The 14098-nt window shown below is 35.9% G+C and overlaps 2 pseudogenes; both read right to left on the bottom strand.

Annotated features, from left to right (window-relative positions):
• Positions 1-6230: 6230 nt before the first annotated feature.
• Positions 6231-8269, bottom strand: LOC126705171 (L-type lectin-domain containing receptor kinase IX.1-like; annotated as a pseudogene).
• A 3910-nt stretch (positions 8270-12179) lies between these two features.
• LOC126705170 (L-type lectin-domain containing receptor kinase IX.1-like) lies at positions 12180-14064 on the bottom strand (annotated as a pseudogene).
• Between the last annotated feature and the right edge of the window lie 34 nt (positions 14065-14098).

Raw genomic sequence — 14098 nt, 5'->3', positions numbered from 1 at the left:
CCATCCTCTCGTTCAAAGCATCTATACTTCCGAGGACCCTAAACATATTTGGGGCACATTGAGTAGGGGATAACCTAAAGAACCTAAGGTAGCTCCTAGTAATACTACCCATGGGGATGGTCATCCCGCCTTCTATGAAGGCAATCATGGGAATAACCACTTCCCCTATTTGTCTAGCGTCGGCCCATTCCCTTTGGGCTGCATACCTCATACCCACCGTAGAGGGGATCCTATACTTAGAGCGGAAATTTTTGATACCTTCCTCGAACTCAACTAGACATCGAAACGTACTCTTCTTTTTCCCCATTTTTTCTAAAGGATTTAGTAGAGAAATTAACGAGTTTAAGATAAAAGCAATAAAGGTTTTGAGAAGACTTACAGGTTTGAAAGAGGGACCTCGGACAAGATTTGAGTATTTGTAGACGCCAGGAAAACGACGAAAAAGGAGAAAGACAGGTTCGGTGTATAAGCTCTAGAACTATGTGATCACTGAAGGTAAGAAAGAGAATTGATTTGAGAACGCCTTTATAGTCGTGTAGAAATTATGAGCGGTAAAGTTCCCGCTCACGAAACGAGATAGACCCCTTACCGTTCGATTTACATCTCACCGTAGAACGTGGGAGACAAGGGCGTCGCCAAAATTTAATGCTGTCACGCTTGGGATGCTGAAACGTCAGAAGCACGCCCCAAAACATGAACGGGTATAGGCTTATAACATCAAAATCCATCTTTTCTCCCGAGGAGTCAAAAAGCAAGATTTTGAGGGGCTATTGTGGGGGCCAGTTAGTCAATAAAATTATTAAAGTCAAGTTAATTGGGCCTATGGCCCATCCGAGGACGTAAAGCTGTCCGAGAAGGCTCATATCAAGTTGTAGGAGTAACCAAACGAAAGGAAGAGTAGATATCACGTAAGGGGAGTTCAGTATTCGTCCGAGGACCAAATCCTTCTCGGCAATATGAGTCCGAGGACGACCAGAACGCCACCTTGTTACAAACGTACTTCAGAGCTACGTTACCACTAAAAGTGGGATATAGGATCGAGGGTAAGAAAGAAAAGGCAAACAAATATCTATAACAACAGCTGCCTCTGCATTAATTGTCTCTCAACCAACTCTCTTGCCACATTAATGTGGAGGTGATGCCTGAACAGTGATGAAGTAGCCTTACAACTGCTAGTTGGAGGTTCCAGAAGGTGTTAGATGGGACAGAAAGAGATCCCCTGAACCCAACTTACACGTGTGTGGTGAAGATGATATGAGGAGGGCAGTATATAACATGAAAAGAGAGCATTGAGGAAAGGGGATCGGAACATCAAAAAAACAAAGAGTACTTAGAAGAAAGCCTTTAGAACAAAAGAACTGAACTTGTTTCAAAGAAAAACTAATTGTTATATCAGTACTAATCCATCTATAAATGTGTGGTTTAATTGTTTTTCTTTTGGAGTTAACCTAGTTCTTGGACACCCACGCTCTACAAATTTTATTGTTTGAGCCTTTAACGTATGAACCCAATACCATTTTTGTATCGTTACAAATTGAGTCCTTACAGTCACTAAACTTTATTTATTTGTCATTTTAGTTCTTAAAATTTTATCATATTTTTGAAATCAGGACCATTGAAAGAATCTTAAATGGAAGAGGTTTAACGTTTTTAAGGTTGGATTGAGGTCCCACTGTGATGACGCTATAATTAATATAAAAATTATTTAAAATATAATAAATATATTAAATAATACAAATAGAAAAATTGATTAAAGCAATCCAAATAAATATAAAGACCATCCTTCAAATTTATTTTTCATATCACAACTTTCATTATAATGTTTCAAAAATCTATGCAATATTATCAGTTGTTAAAAAAAAAATAGTAATAATAATAATAAAGAAAATGATTAGTTTACATTACACTATCAAGTAAGATTTACATTGTATATTAAAAAAAATGCGTATAATATTGAACACTTTTATACAAATATATATAATATTATGCACTTTTAGTTAATTTGTATAGTATTATACGCATTTGTTTAGTCTAGAATGTAAGAAAAAATAATAAATGAATTGATGGGTTTGTAGTGTTAAGAAGACTGAATCACATATTTCAAAATCATGTCAATACCAATAAATAAAGCAATTAAATGAAAATTACAAAGCAAATGAATGGTGGAGACATGATCACATATCCGACTTTTCACTGGGGAAATTAAAGGGGTAGTGCCTGATAGAAAGAAAGAAAACGCAGAAGAAGAGAAAGAAGAAGAAAGTAGTGTAAAGATAAGGTTTGTGCTTTTCATTTCTGTGTCATTTTCGGGGAACGTTAATTAATTCCCTAGAGTATTAATTTATGAAATAATTTTAAAAATATTTTATGAAGAAAGAAAAAAGTAACTGATTATTTTAATAGTTTTTTGCATTTTTCATAAAAGTAGTATAATTTTTTTTTTTTTTTAAATGATGTATTAACAAATACCCATTAACAGAACCTTTTATTTTTTGCGGAATTAGTTTGTTTTGGGACTGTAACTTCGGATTTATGGGTGACAATTGGAATCGTAATTTAACCTAGCTTGAGCCAAGCCATAATTATTTAAGACTCTCAAGGAGTGATTTCCAGGTAATCGGGTTTGATGACTTGGACCGTATCATCTGTTTGTCTATAAAATTGTGTGAATCACAATATGTGATGCAATGTCGTTTTATTGGATTTAACAATAATTTATAGATGACAGTAAACGGAAAGACCAATGTGATATGAATGAGAAAATTAAAAATGAAAAATGAAAAATGAAAATAAATAAATAAATAGGGATGAAAATAACAACCCATCCAAACATAGAGGGTGTAAATTGGATTTTTGACAAATGGTTTTGGGTCCAAACGTTCAAATATATATATATATATATATATATATATTTATATATATTTATATTTATATTTATATTTAATAATAAAAGAATTAAAAATTTTAATGGGGGTCATGGACTCCCTTGGTCAAAGAACTTGTCTAAGGATGGCACCGTCCTTGTGTTTCAGTGTGTATGTCTGAAGAAATAAATAGAGAAATTAGATGGTGAACGTAGAACTTATCCACCTCTAAGAAATGACTAGCATCAACGCCTATTTACAACCCCTGTGTGTTCAAGGTTACCTTGATTAAAGCTAATTCTGCACCGTGTGTATTGGGTAGCTTAACCTTTTAAGCACAGTTTATATACCAATATAAGATTCATGTAACTTTAGAGGTATATACCAACGTCGTTAGTATATATCCTCTATACATATCAGCCATGCGTGAAGTTAAAGATGTTGTGTGTATGAAGTATACAACAAGTATAAAAAAATATTTCCAATTTTATATATTATTCCCCCACTCACAAATTAAGTGAAATGTTTAAAATGATAAAATTATTTTAAAAACTGAAAATATATTAATATTCTTTAAATGTCATTTTCTTTATATATTATTCCCTCACTCACATATGTGTGAAGGGAGTCACCATCACAGTTGTCAAAACGTGAATCGTATCGTGAATTGATTTTTAATTTTTCTGTATCGTGTATCGTATCGTATCGTGTATCGTAAGATACACAAACACTTAATAAAATTTATAAAAAATTATAAATATACATATATATAAAGGGTATATTCATTATAAATTTTGAATATATTCAACTAATGACTAATTTATTCATCATTTATGTAATAATATTTAACAAGTTAACTAAATAAATCAAACTAGCATGTATTTATAACATACACATTCAAATTACTTAAATTCAAAAGTGATAATATATTACAAATGACTCAAAAATAATAATTTATTTTCATCATATTTATCAAATTGCCTAATCAACCCCATCTAAGTAAATGCTATCATCATGTTTATAATTTTGCAAAGTTATTTCTTCATTAAAATTTCTTCATTGTCATTCGTCATTAACATTTACTATCTCTTCTTGTTCTTTTTATTTTAATAATTTTTTTTTTTTGGCATTCTATTTTGTTGGACTTATAACAATAATGATAAAAATAAAAAATTTATCATCATTTTTATAATTTTGCAAACTTATTTCTTCATTAAAATTTTCTTCATTGTCATTCGTCATTAACATTTACAATCACTTCTTGTTCCTTTTATTCTAATCATTTTTTTATAAATATTTTTTTTGGCATTCTAGTTTGTCGGACTTATAACAATAATTATAAAAATAAAAAATTTATATTTTCAATTAATATTTTTTTCATAGTGTATAAAATAAATTTGTAAATATTAAAATGAATGATAAATGTGTATTTTGTAGTCCAATTGTAGGAGAGAGAGGAAAACAAAACTTATGAATATGTTATTTTAGTGGGTAAACTAGAGAGGAAAACAAAACTTATGAATATGTTATTTTAGTGGGTAAACTAAGTAAACTAATAATTTTGTGTTAAAAACATGTCTAACAACTTGTTAGATTCAACTTTTAACAAAAAATCTCATTTTAAAGCACTTGTCCATGTATCGTACGATACATATGATTTTACGATATGATATAATTCATACGATACGCACATTGTATCGTACGATTCATGAGCACTTACGATATGCCGATACAATACAGAACTTTTTACACATGATATGATACATATCGTACGATATATATCGCGTATCGTACGATACTGACAACTATGATCACCATTGTGTGTCGAGACATGAAAAGACCTGGTATATAGCTTGTGATATCAACATAATAATAACTCTAAAGTCAATTTCATTTATTACACAATTTCAATAAACTCATTTAATTTATTCCACAATCATTCAAAATATAAAACTCATACTTTTAGTGAAAGTATCCAAGAATTAGGTCATTTTGGATATACACCACTATCAGTTTCTTTAAAACTCTCCCCTCTCCCTGTGTATGTGTTAAAATACTTAGTATTATAAATAAATAAACTTTTCATGAAAGTACAATTCAAACAAGTACAACTTCTAACAACAAAAGAAATGCAAGTGGATAAGCAGCAAAGTTTGCTTTAAACAATGAGAAATTGATGTTGTCATCCCATATAATTAGTAGCATCATTGGAGGCAATGGTGGTTCTAGGAATTTCTTTTAGGGTGCTCATTAAGAAACTTAAATTATACAAAATTTAATAAAGAGACAACTTGAATATATCAACGTTACCCAAAAAAAAAATTGCAAATACATGAAATATTACAATTTTTTGTACTAGCAAAGAGGGAAAAAAAAAGGTGAAGTGAAAATTGAAAATGTTGATATGAGAATAAGAAAGTGACCACAATAATTTCATAACAAATATGCAACAAACTGTTACCAGTGGGTAAAACATGTCAATATTGAGCCCAAATTATAATTAATAACAGCTTACCACATAAGATTTATTGTAAAAATATTGTGGATGTAACATTATTATTATTTTTGTTGAATTCAAATTCTTGTGATTCTCAGGTCATATTGTTTAACATTTTTATTAGGGTGGTCAAAACAAGTTAATATAGTATATGATAGTTTTTTTTTTTTGTAAGTATATATATACATATTTTTTTCAAGTTAGGGTGGTCATTGAACAGATTAATTTAAACTTTTTTTTTTTTTTTTTTTGCCAAGTATAAAAAAAACTTTTGGCGAGTGAAGGTGGTCACCCTCACATATAAGTGGAGCCGCCACTTATTGGAGGTTGAAAGCAAAGATGTAGCTTCATTCATTGTTGGAGTATAATATTCATTGTTGAAATGAGAGTATCTAATTGGAGAAGCGGCAATGGAGCTTCAAAATTGAGCACTTGAATTATTTCTCTTATTGAAGGCCTACGATCACGTTCAGAGTGAGCGCACCAAATTCAACATGACTACCTGACCTTTTGGGGTCACATGGTTGGTTGGCCTTCTTCCACAAGTAACTCCAATGCAGCAATTCCAAAAGTAGACATATGATTCCTTACTAGCCTTAACATGGTTCACAAGCCTATTCAAGTGTGGTTTCATAAGTCATGTGCAATGCATGAGTATATATATTATATCAAATAACTCTAAAATCAATTTCATTTATTATTACACAGTTTAAAATAAACACCTTACATTTATTCCACACTCATTCAACGTATAACACTCTTACTTTAAATAAAAGTTCAATTAAAACAAGTTTAACTTCTAACAACAATAGCAATATAGTGGATAAGCAGCAAAGTGTGCTTTAATCTATGAGGAGTTGGTGTTGTCATCATCTAGAATTAGTAGCACCATTGGAGGTTGAAAGCAAAGCTGCAGCTTTATTCATTGTTGGAGTATGATGTGATGACCTGGTGGTATCTAATTGAAGAAGAGGAAATAGAGCTTCAAAATTGAGCACTTGAATTGCTTCCCTTATTGAAGGCCTATGATCATCTTCAAAGTGAGCACACCAAAGCCCTACATTCAACAAACACTTCATTTGTTGTTCATCAAAATGTCCACCCAACCTTTGATCAGCTGCATTAAGGAGTACTTCTCTTCCATGGACCTCTCAAACCCACTCCAACATGACTACTTGATCTTCTAGGGCCTTGTGGATAATTGGTTTTCTTCCACAGGCTAACTCCAATGCAACAATTCCAAAACTATAGATATCTGACTCTTTGCTTGCCCTTCGGGTTTTGACACATTCTGGGTCCATATAACCCTTGGTACCTGCCAAATTAGTAGTTCGTGATCCCCTAGCATGGTCCACAAGCCTAGCTAATCCAAAACCCCCAAGTTTAGCATTGAAATTTGAATCAAGCATAATATTGCTTGATTTTATATCTCTATGCAACACACAACATTCCCATTCTTCATGCAAGTAAAGCAAGGCTGAAGCCAAGTCTTATACAATTTCGTACCTCACATCCCACATCAATATGGTATCTTCTCTAAAAAGATGTGAATCTAACCATTGGGCATGAAATCATAGACAAGTAATAGTTGTCCTCTACTTCTTTCATGGCACCATCCAATGAGTTGCACGAAATTCTTATGTCTTAATTGACTGATAATTTTTACTTTTGATGCATACTCCCTTATTTCTTGTCTAGACCCTTCTAATACCCTTTTAACAGCAACAATGGAGTCTAAGTCCCTTAAAAATCCCCTGTAAACCCCACCAAATCCTCCTTGGCCTAGCTTTTCTTTGTCATTGAAATCATTTGTCGCACGAGCCAATTCATCATATGAAAACCTCCTAGGTGCTATTCCCCTTTTAAACTCTTCATCAAGGGCACGATCATCTTTGTTATCCTTCGGATTCCTCTTCCACAAGGCAAACAGAACCATGGCCAACCCACCAACCAAAATAAATCCACCAGCAATGAACCCCACAACGAACTTGGACATGTTCCTTTTCATAGGGGAGAGGGCTGGATTGGGACCTTTTGGGTTGGTATTGTTATTATCAATTTCCAAATTTGAACTAAAATCCCAAGAATAAATAGTATGTATCGCATAAAATTTTCCTGTTGCGGCTGAGAATCCAAAAGTAACCCATTCAGGTAGGTAATCTCTCAAATCAACAATATGAGAAAGCGATTGCAGAACAGTATCATTGTTTCTAAAAACAGTAAAGACAACACTCAAATTTTGTGAACTAGAATTGTAACTAATCCAAGCTTCATTTCTTTTAGTAACGTTACTCAACCATAACACATTAGCAACAGATGTCATAGAGTTGATATCAATACCTACATGTTCTCCAGGCGGATCATCCCATTGAGGATTACTGCAGATATCAAATTCCACTGCAACAAAACAATTATCCAGTGAACTTAACGCTGGGTTATAGAGACCAATATTGCTACCATTGGTAAGCGCCGAAATTTTGGAACCGTTAGGTGCGAGGAAGAAGGTCAACCCATCTGCATGTTCAGGTTGATTCTGCGAATCAATGACAAAGGAAATATGGGTAGCGAAATCTGTGAGGTTTCCGGAGGCCTTGTCCCACAGGTGCATGGGTCTGAAATAAGTGGCTCGACCGGCCAACCCTGCTTTCAGCTTGCTGCCTGTGAGTTGGATTACTTGGTCTTCATCAGCGAAAGCATTCTCATATGATATGTTAAGGTCTTGAGAGGTAAAACTAGTGAAGTTGAAGGATAAAGCACTTGTAAATGTAATTGGGGTTGGTACAGAGAAGAAATTGGTGCTCATAAACAGAGAAAAGAAGACGAAAAACTGTGGAAATCGGAAATGTTTGATCGTGAGGGTGTAAACAGCCATGATTGAAACTTTAGCGTTGAGGTTGTAAACACCCATTAACGGATTTTTGAGATGCGGTTTGGATTGAGATATTGCAGTGGTGTTATAAATCAAAGTGAAAATAAGTATAAGTCTTGTAAGAGCAAAGTAAGTCAACGTTTCTAGTCAAAGAAGAAAAAAAGAAAAAGAAAAAAAAAAAAGCAAGTCAACATTTCCATATACTATTTTTTTCGAATGTTAAATCATCTGTCTAAAATATGGAGTAGAAGACGAGTCTTATGGACCATCATTTACGCACAACTAGAAAAAAGCTTTAGATCGAGCTTAAAGCTCTTTCTAGAAAAAAATAAATAAATAAATAAATAAATAAATCACGTAGACTAGTAGCCAAGAGCTTTTAAATTTTATAGTAGAAAAAACTGAAATTTACAGGATAGTATTCTAGAAGGCTTGCTTGAATTTTCTCAAGCTTTATTGCATATATGTCTCTCCGGAGAGACATATATGCACTACATGGAATAGGTGGCTTGAAATATGAAGCCCACTTATGGACTTTCTTGTAGGAACAAGCTTACTGACATTGATCCTTCTTGCACGCATAATATAGCTTGTCGACAATTTGGTGATTTTTCTCTCTCTATATAGACACAGGAGTGGTGCGGCAAACAAAGGGAAGAGCCAAACTCTTTCGTTTTGAGTCTATGTGGTTTAAACATGATCAGTGCGAAGAGGTTGTCAAGGAGGCATGGGAATCAGGGTTGCTGATGCAGGGGACAAATCCAATTGAAGATTGCTTAGAAAATTGTAGAAGAGCCTTAACAAGGTGGAACTCACGAGTTTTTGGACATGTGGGACAGAACATTGAACGGATGCAAAGAGAATTGTAGTTGTTGGAGACTCATGCAGTTGGTCTCTCGAACCAAACACAGATAGGCGAAACAAGGAAAAACTTGAACAAATTTTATGCCATGGAGGAAGACATGTAGCATCAAAGATCAAGAAGTTGCTGGGCAAAATCTGGAGATAAAAATACTCAGTATTTCCATGAAAAGGCATCGAGTAGGAAGCAGAAAAATACGATCTTTGGGCTAATGGACAAAACCAATCAATAGCAAGACTGACAATAGTGAAGAATATCGCCATCAATTATTACCAGAACTTGTTCAGCACCTCCCATACATCTGTTCAGGATGAACTTCTTGATGCCATTGAAGCTAGAGTATCAGAACCCATGAATGGACTGCTTACCAGAGAATTCCAAGCTATGGAGGTGAGGAAAGCTCTTAAACAAATGCATCTACTGAAAGCCCCAGGACCAGACGATATGAATCCCCTCTTTTATCAGCATTTTTGGCCAATTGTAGGAGATTGTGTAACGAAATGTGTGTTGGATTTCTTGAATTTGGGTGTCACACCAGTAAATTAATTTTAATGAAACTCATATCATACTCATTCCCAAAGTAAAAAGTCCCAAGAAAATTTCTAAATACCACCCCATTATTCTAAGTAATGTTGTCTCTAGAATTGCAACAAAAGTCCTAGCCAACAGAGTCAAAGTAGTGTTACCATCCATCATAAGCAAGAACCAGAGTGCATTTATGGCCAATAGACTCATCACGGATATAATTCTTGTGGCTTTTGAGGTCAAGAACCACATCAGCCAGAAGCGGGGTGGAAGGGTAGGCGAGATGGCACTGAAATTGGATATGAGCAAAGCATATGACCGGGTGGAATAGGGAGGTTTAGAGCAGATTATGTTAAGAATGAGGTTTCATTCTAAGTGGGTTAATACTGTCATGCATTGCCTCACTTCTGTAACCTATTCTATTTGGATTAATGGAGCCCCCCATGGGCATATAACCCTAACTAGGGGCTTACGCCAAGGTGACCCACTCTGTCCCTATTTGTTTTTGTTGTGTGCAAAGGGACTATCATCTCTAATTTGGATGGCGGCCATGGAGGAAAAAATTACTGGCATATCAATTTGTTGTAGGGGACCACAGTTATCACACCTGTTCTTTGCGGATGATAGCTTGCTATTTTGCCAAGCAACATCTGAAGATTGTGATGAACTTATGCGACTTATCCAAGTGTTTGAATCTTCTACAAGCCAACAACTAAACAAGGAGAAAACTTCACTATTTTTTAGCCGAAACACTCCTATGGATACACAAGAGAGCATAAAACAAATGTTTGGAGGAGAAATTATTAAGCAACATGAGAAATATCTTGGATTGCCGTCATTGGTGGGGAGATCGAAGCGGAACACATTCCAACAGTTGAAAGAAAGATTGGCTAACAAATTATCAAGTTGGAAGGAGAAGCTCTTATCCAGTGCAGGCAAGGAAATACTTATAAAATCTGTAGCACAGGCTATTCCAGCACATACCATGAGTTGTTTTTTGTCGCCAAAGAACCTATGTGATGACATGGCAAGCATGATGCAGAATTTCTGGTGGGGGCAGAAGGGTAATGAACGAAAAATGGCATGGATGAATTGGGACAAACTATGTGAATCGAAGATTGAAGATGGCATGGGCTTTAGAGACTTAAGGGCCTTTAATATTGCTCTATTGGCTAAACAAGGCTGGCAATTGCAGCAAGGCAGTAACTCACTTTTTTATAGAGTTTTTAAAAACAAATACTTCCATGATGAAGATTTTATACATGCCAGGAAAGGCCACCACCCATCCTTTTCTTGGAGGAGTATTTGGACAGCCCAATCTCTAATCAGAGATGGAGTCAAATGGCAGGTAGGCAATGGGCAAGATATCAACATTTGGAAGGACAAGTGGACAAACAACCCAACCACATTTTGTATATCCTCACCACAAAGAATCTTACCCAATGAGACAAAGGTCAGTGCACTTATCGATACAGAAAGTGGAGCATGGAAAACCAACATGATTCGGGATGTCTTCCTTGAACATGAAGCAGACTCCATATTAAGCATCCCCTTAAGCACAACACTACCAGCTGACAGACTAGTATGGACAACAGCTGCTAATGGGAAAGTCAGTGTTAAGAGTGCATACCACCTAGCGAGAAATAGAGACAGAAGTGGTGGTGGTGAAAGCTCGGACCCTTCAGGCATGCACCGATTTTGGTAAAGGCTGTGGAAAGCAAAAATTCCAAGTAAGGTGAGAAACTTTGGCTGGAGAGCATTTCAAAACATTTTGCCAACAAAAATGAACCTTTTCCATAGAAAGGTCATTGACAACCCGACCTGTGAAGAATGTGGTTTGAGCCTAGAAACCATACTACATATCCTATGTCACTGCACAAAGACAAAGGCAGTCTGGTCCCATTGCAATCTAAGCAATATGGTAGAAGGTCAAGGGGATTTTATGGACATTTTGTGGCAGTGTGTTGAACCAAGGTACTACCTCAAGCTTAATGGATATGATACTGATGATTGCTTGGAGTATATGGCATAACAGAAATGAAGTGAGACATGGAGGAAGGAATATGTCAGCTACGGAAATCTATGGGGCGGCAACAAAACTACCACATGAGTATACACTAGCCTAGGAGGTGCCACACCAACTGCAAAATACACAACCAGCTCGACATCGATGGTTCCCTCCTCCAAATGGATGGTATAAGGTGAATATGGATGGGGCTGTTTTTTCGAAACACAAATGGAGCGGAATTGGTGTGATAGCAAGAGATGACCAAGGCCAAGTGGTTGCTGCCATGAGTAAGAAGTTGGGGCTCCCATTGAGACCTTTGGAAATTGAAGCGAAAGCAATGGAGGTGGTGGCCATTTTTGCCAAAGATATCAGTCTTTAGAATGTAATATTTGAAAGCATTAGCCTGTTGGTATGCTCAACTATACAGGGGGAATCAGATCCCACCCCATCTATTGCCAATATTATTGCAGGAACCATACACCACATGCAGATGCTGCACCAGTTTGAAACTCACCACACACGAAGGGAAGGAAACAAGGCAGCACATGGGTTAGCTAAGTATGCGCAATTTGTTGATGATTTTCTAATTGGAGAAGAGGAATAGAAACTTCAAAATTGAGCACTTTAATTGCTTCTTTTATTGAAGGTCTACAACTCTGTTCGAAGTGAGCACACCAAAGCCCTATATTCAACAAACAATTCATTTGTAGCTCATCAAAATGTCCCCCTAGCCTTTGGTCCACTGCTTGAAGAACCTCTCCTCTTCCATGGAGCACCCGAACCCAATCCAACATGACTACTTGATCTTCTAAGGCCTCTTGGTCGACTGGTTTTCTTTCACAGGCTAACTCCAATGCAACAATTCCAAAACTATGGACATCTAATTCCTTACTAGCCTTGCGGATTGCAACACATCCTGGATCTATAGAGCCCCTAGTGTCTGCCACATCAGTCATTCTTGATGCCCTAGCATGGTCCACAAGTCTAACTAATCCAAAATCCCCAAGTTTGGCATTGAAATTTGAATCAAGCATGATATTGCTTGATTTTATATCCCTATAAAACACACAATGTTCCCATTCTTCATGCAAGTAAAACAAGGTTGAGGCCAAGTCTTGTACAATTTTGTATCTCAATTCCCACAACAATAAGGTTTCTTTTCTAAAAAGATGTGAATCTAAACTTTCATTGGGCATGAAATCATAAACGAGCAATAATTTTCCTCTTTTTTCATGACACCAACCAACAAGTTGTACCAAATTCTTGTGCCTCAATTGACTAATGATTTTTACTTCTGATGCATACTCTCTTATTCCTTGTCTAGATTCTTTTGATACCTTTTTAATAGCAACAATGGAGTTTTAAGTCCCTTAAATATCCTATATAAACCCCACCAAATCCTCCCTGGCCTAGCTTCTCTTTGTCACTGAAAGAATTTGTCACACGAGCCAATTCATCGTATGAAAATCTCTTAGGTTCTGTTCCCCTTTTAAATTCTTCATCAAGCTCTTCATCCAGCGCATCCCTCCTACACCTCTTCCACAAGGCAAATAGAATAGCGACCAACCCACCAACAAAAATAAGCCCACCAAAACCAATCCCATAGCTAGCTTGAACGTGTTCCTTCTCTTAGGGGTGAGGGCTTGATTGAGACCTTTTGGGGTGGTAATGCTATTATCAATTTCCAAACTTGAACTAAAATCCCAAGAAGAAATAGTATGTATTGCACAACTTGCATTTCCTGTTGCGGCTGAGAAACCAAAAGTAACATATTCAGGTAGGTAAAGGCTCAAATCAACAATGTAATAGAGGAATTGTCTTGCTGTCACATTGTTGTTAAAACTAGTGAACTCAACACTCAAATTATGAGAACTAGAATTATAACTAATCCAAGCTTCATTTCTTTTCCCTTCCCTAATAGTAATATTACTCAACCATAACACATTAGCAGCAGATTTTATGGAGTTGATATCAATACCTACATGCTCCCCAGGCGGATCCCATTCGTTATTGCTCTAGATATCAAACTCTACTGCAACAAAAGGATTATTAGTTGAGTTTAATGCCTGATCTTTGGTAGTAAGACCTAGAAGGCTACCATGGCACCTGAGGAATCTTGGAATCACTAGGTGCAAGGAAGAAGGCCAGACCGTCAGCATAGTCAGGTTGATTCAGCGAATCAATGACAAAGGAAAAATGGGTTGTAAAATCTGTGAGGCTTCTGGAGGCCTTGTCCCAAAGGTGCGTGGATTCGAAATAAGTGGTTCGACCCAACAACTGTTTTGTGAGTATGCTGCCCGTGAGTTGGATGACTTGTTTTTCAGGGTAATCTCTCTCATATGATATGTTAGTGTTGGAATTACTAAAACTAGTCAAGTTGAAGGATAGTGCACTTGTAAATGTAAATGGGGTTAGTATAGTGAAGAAATTGGTGATCATAAAGAGAGAAAAGGCGACTGAAAGGTGTGGAAAT

Source organism: Quercus robur, chromosome 11 (assembly GCF_932294415.1).
Source record: "Quercus robur chromosome 11, dhQueRobu3.1, whole genome shotgun sequence".
Lineage (NCBI taxonomy): Eukaryota > Viridiplantae > Streptophyta > Magnoliopsida > Fagales > Fagaceae > Quercus > Quercus robur.
This window is presented reverse-complemented; position numbering and strand designations above follow the sequence as displayed.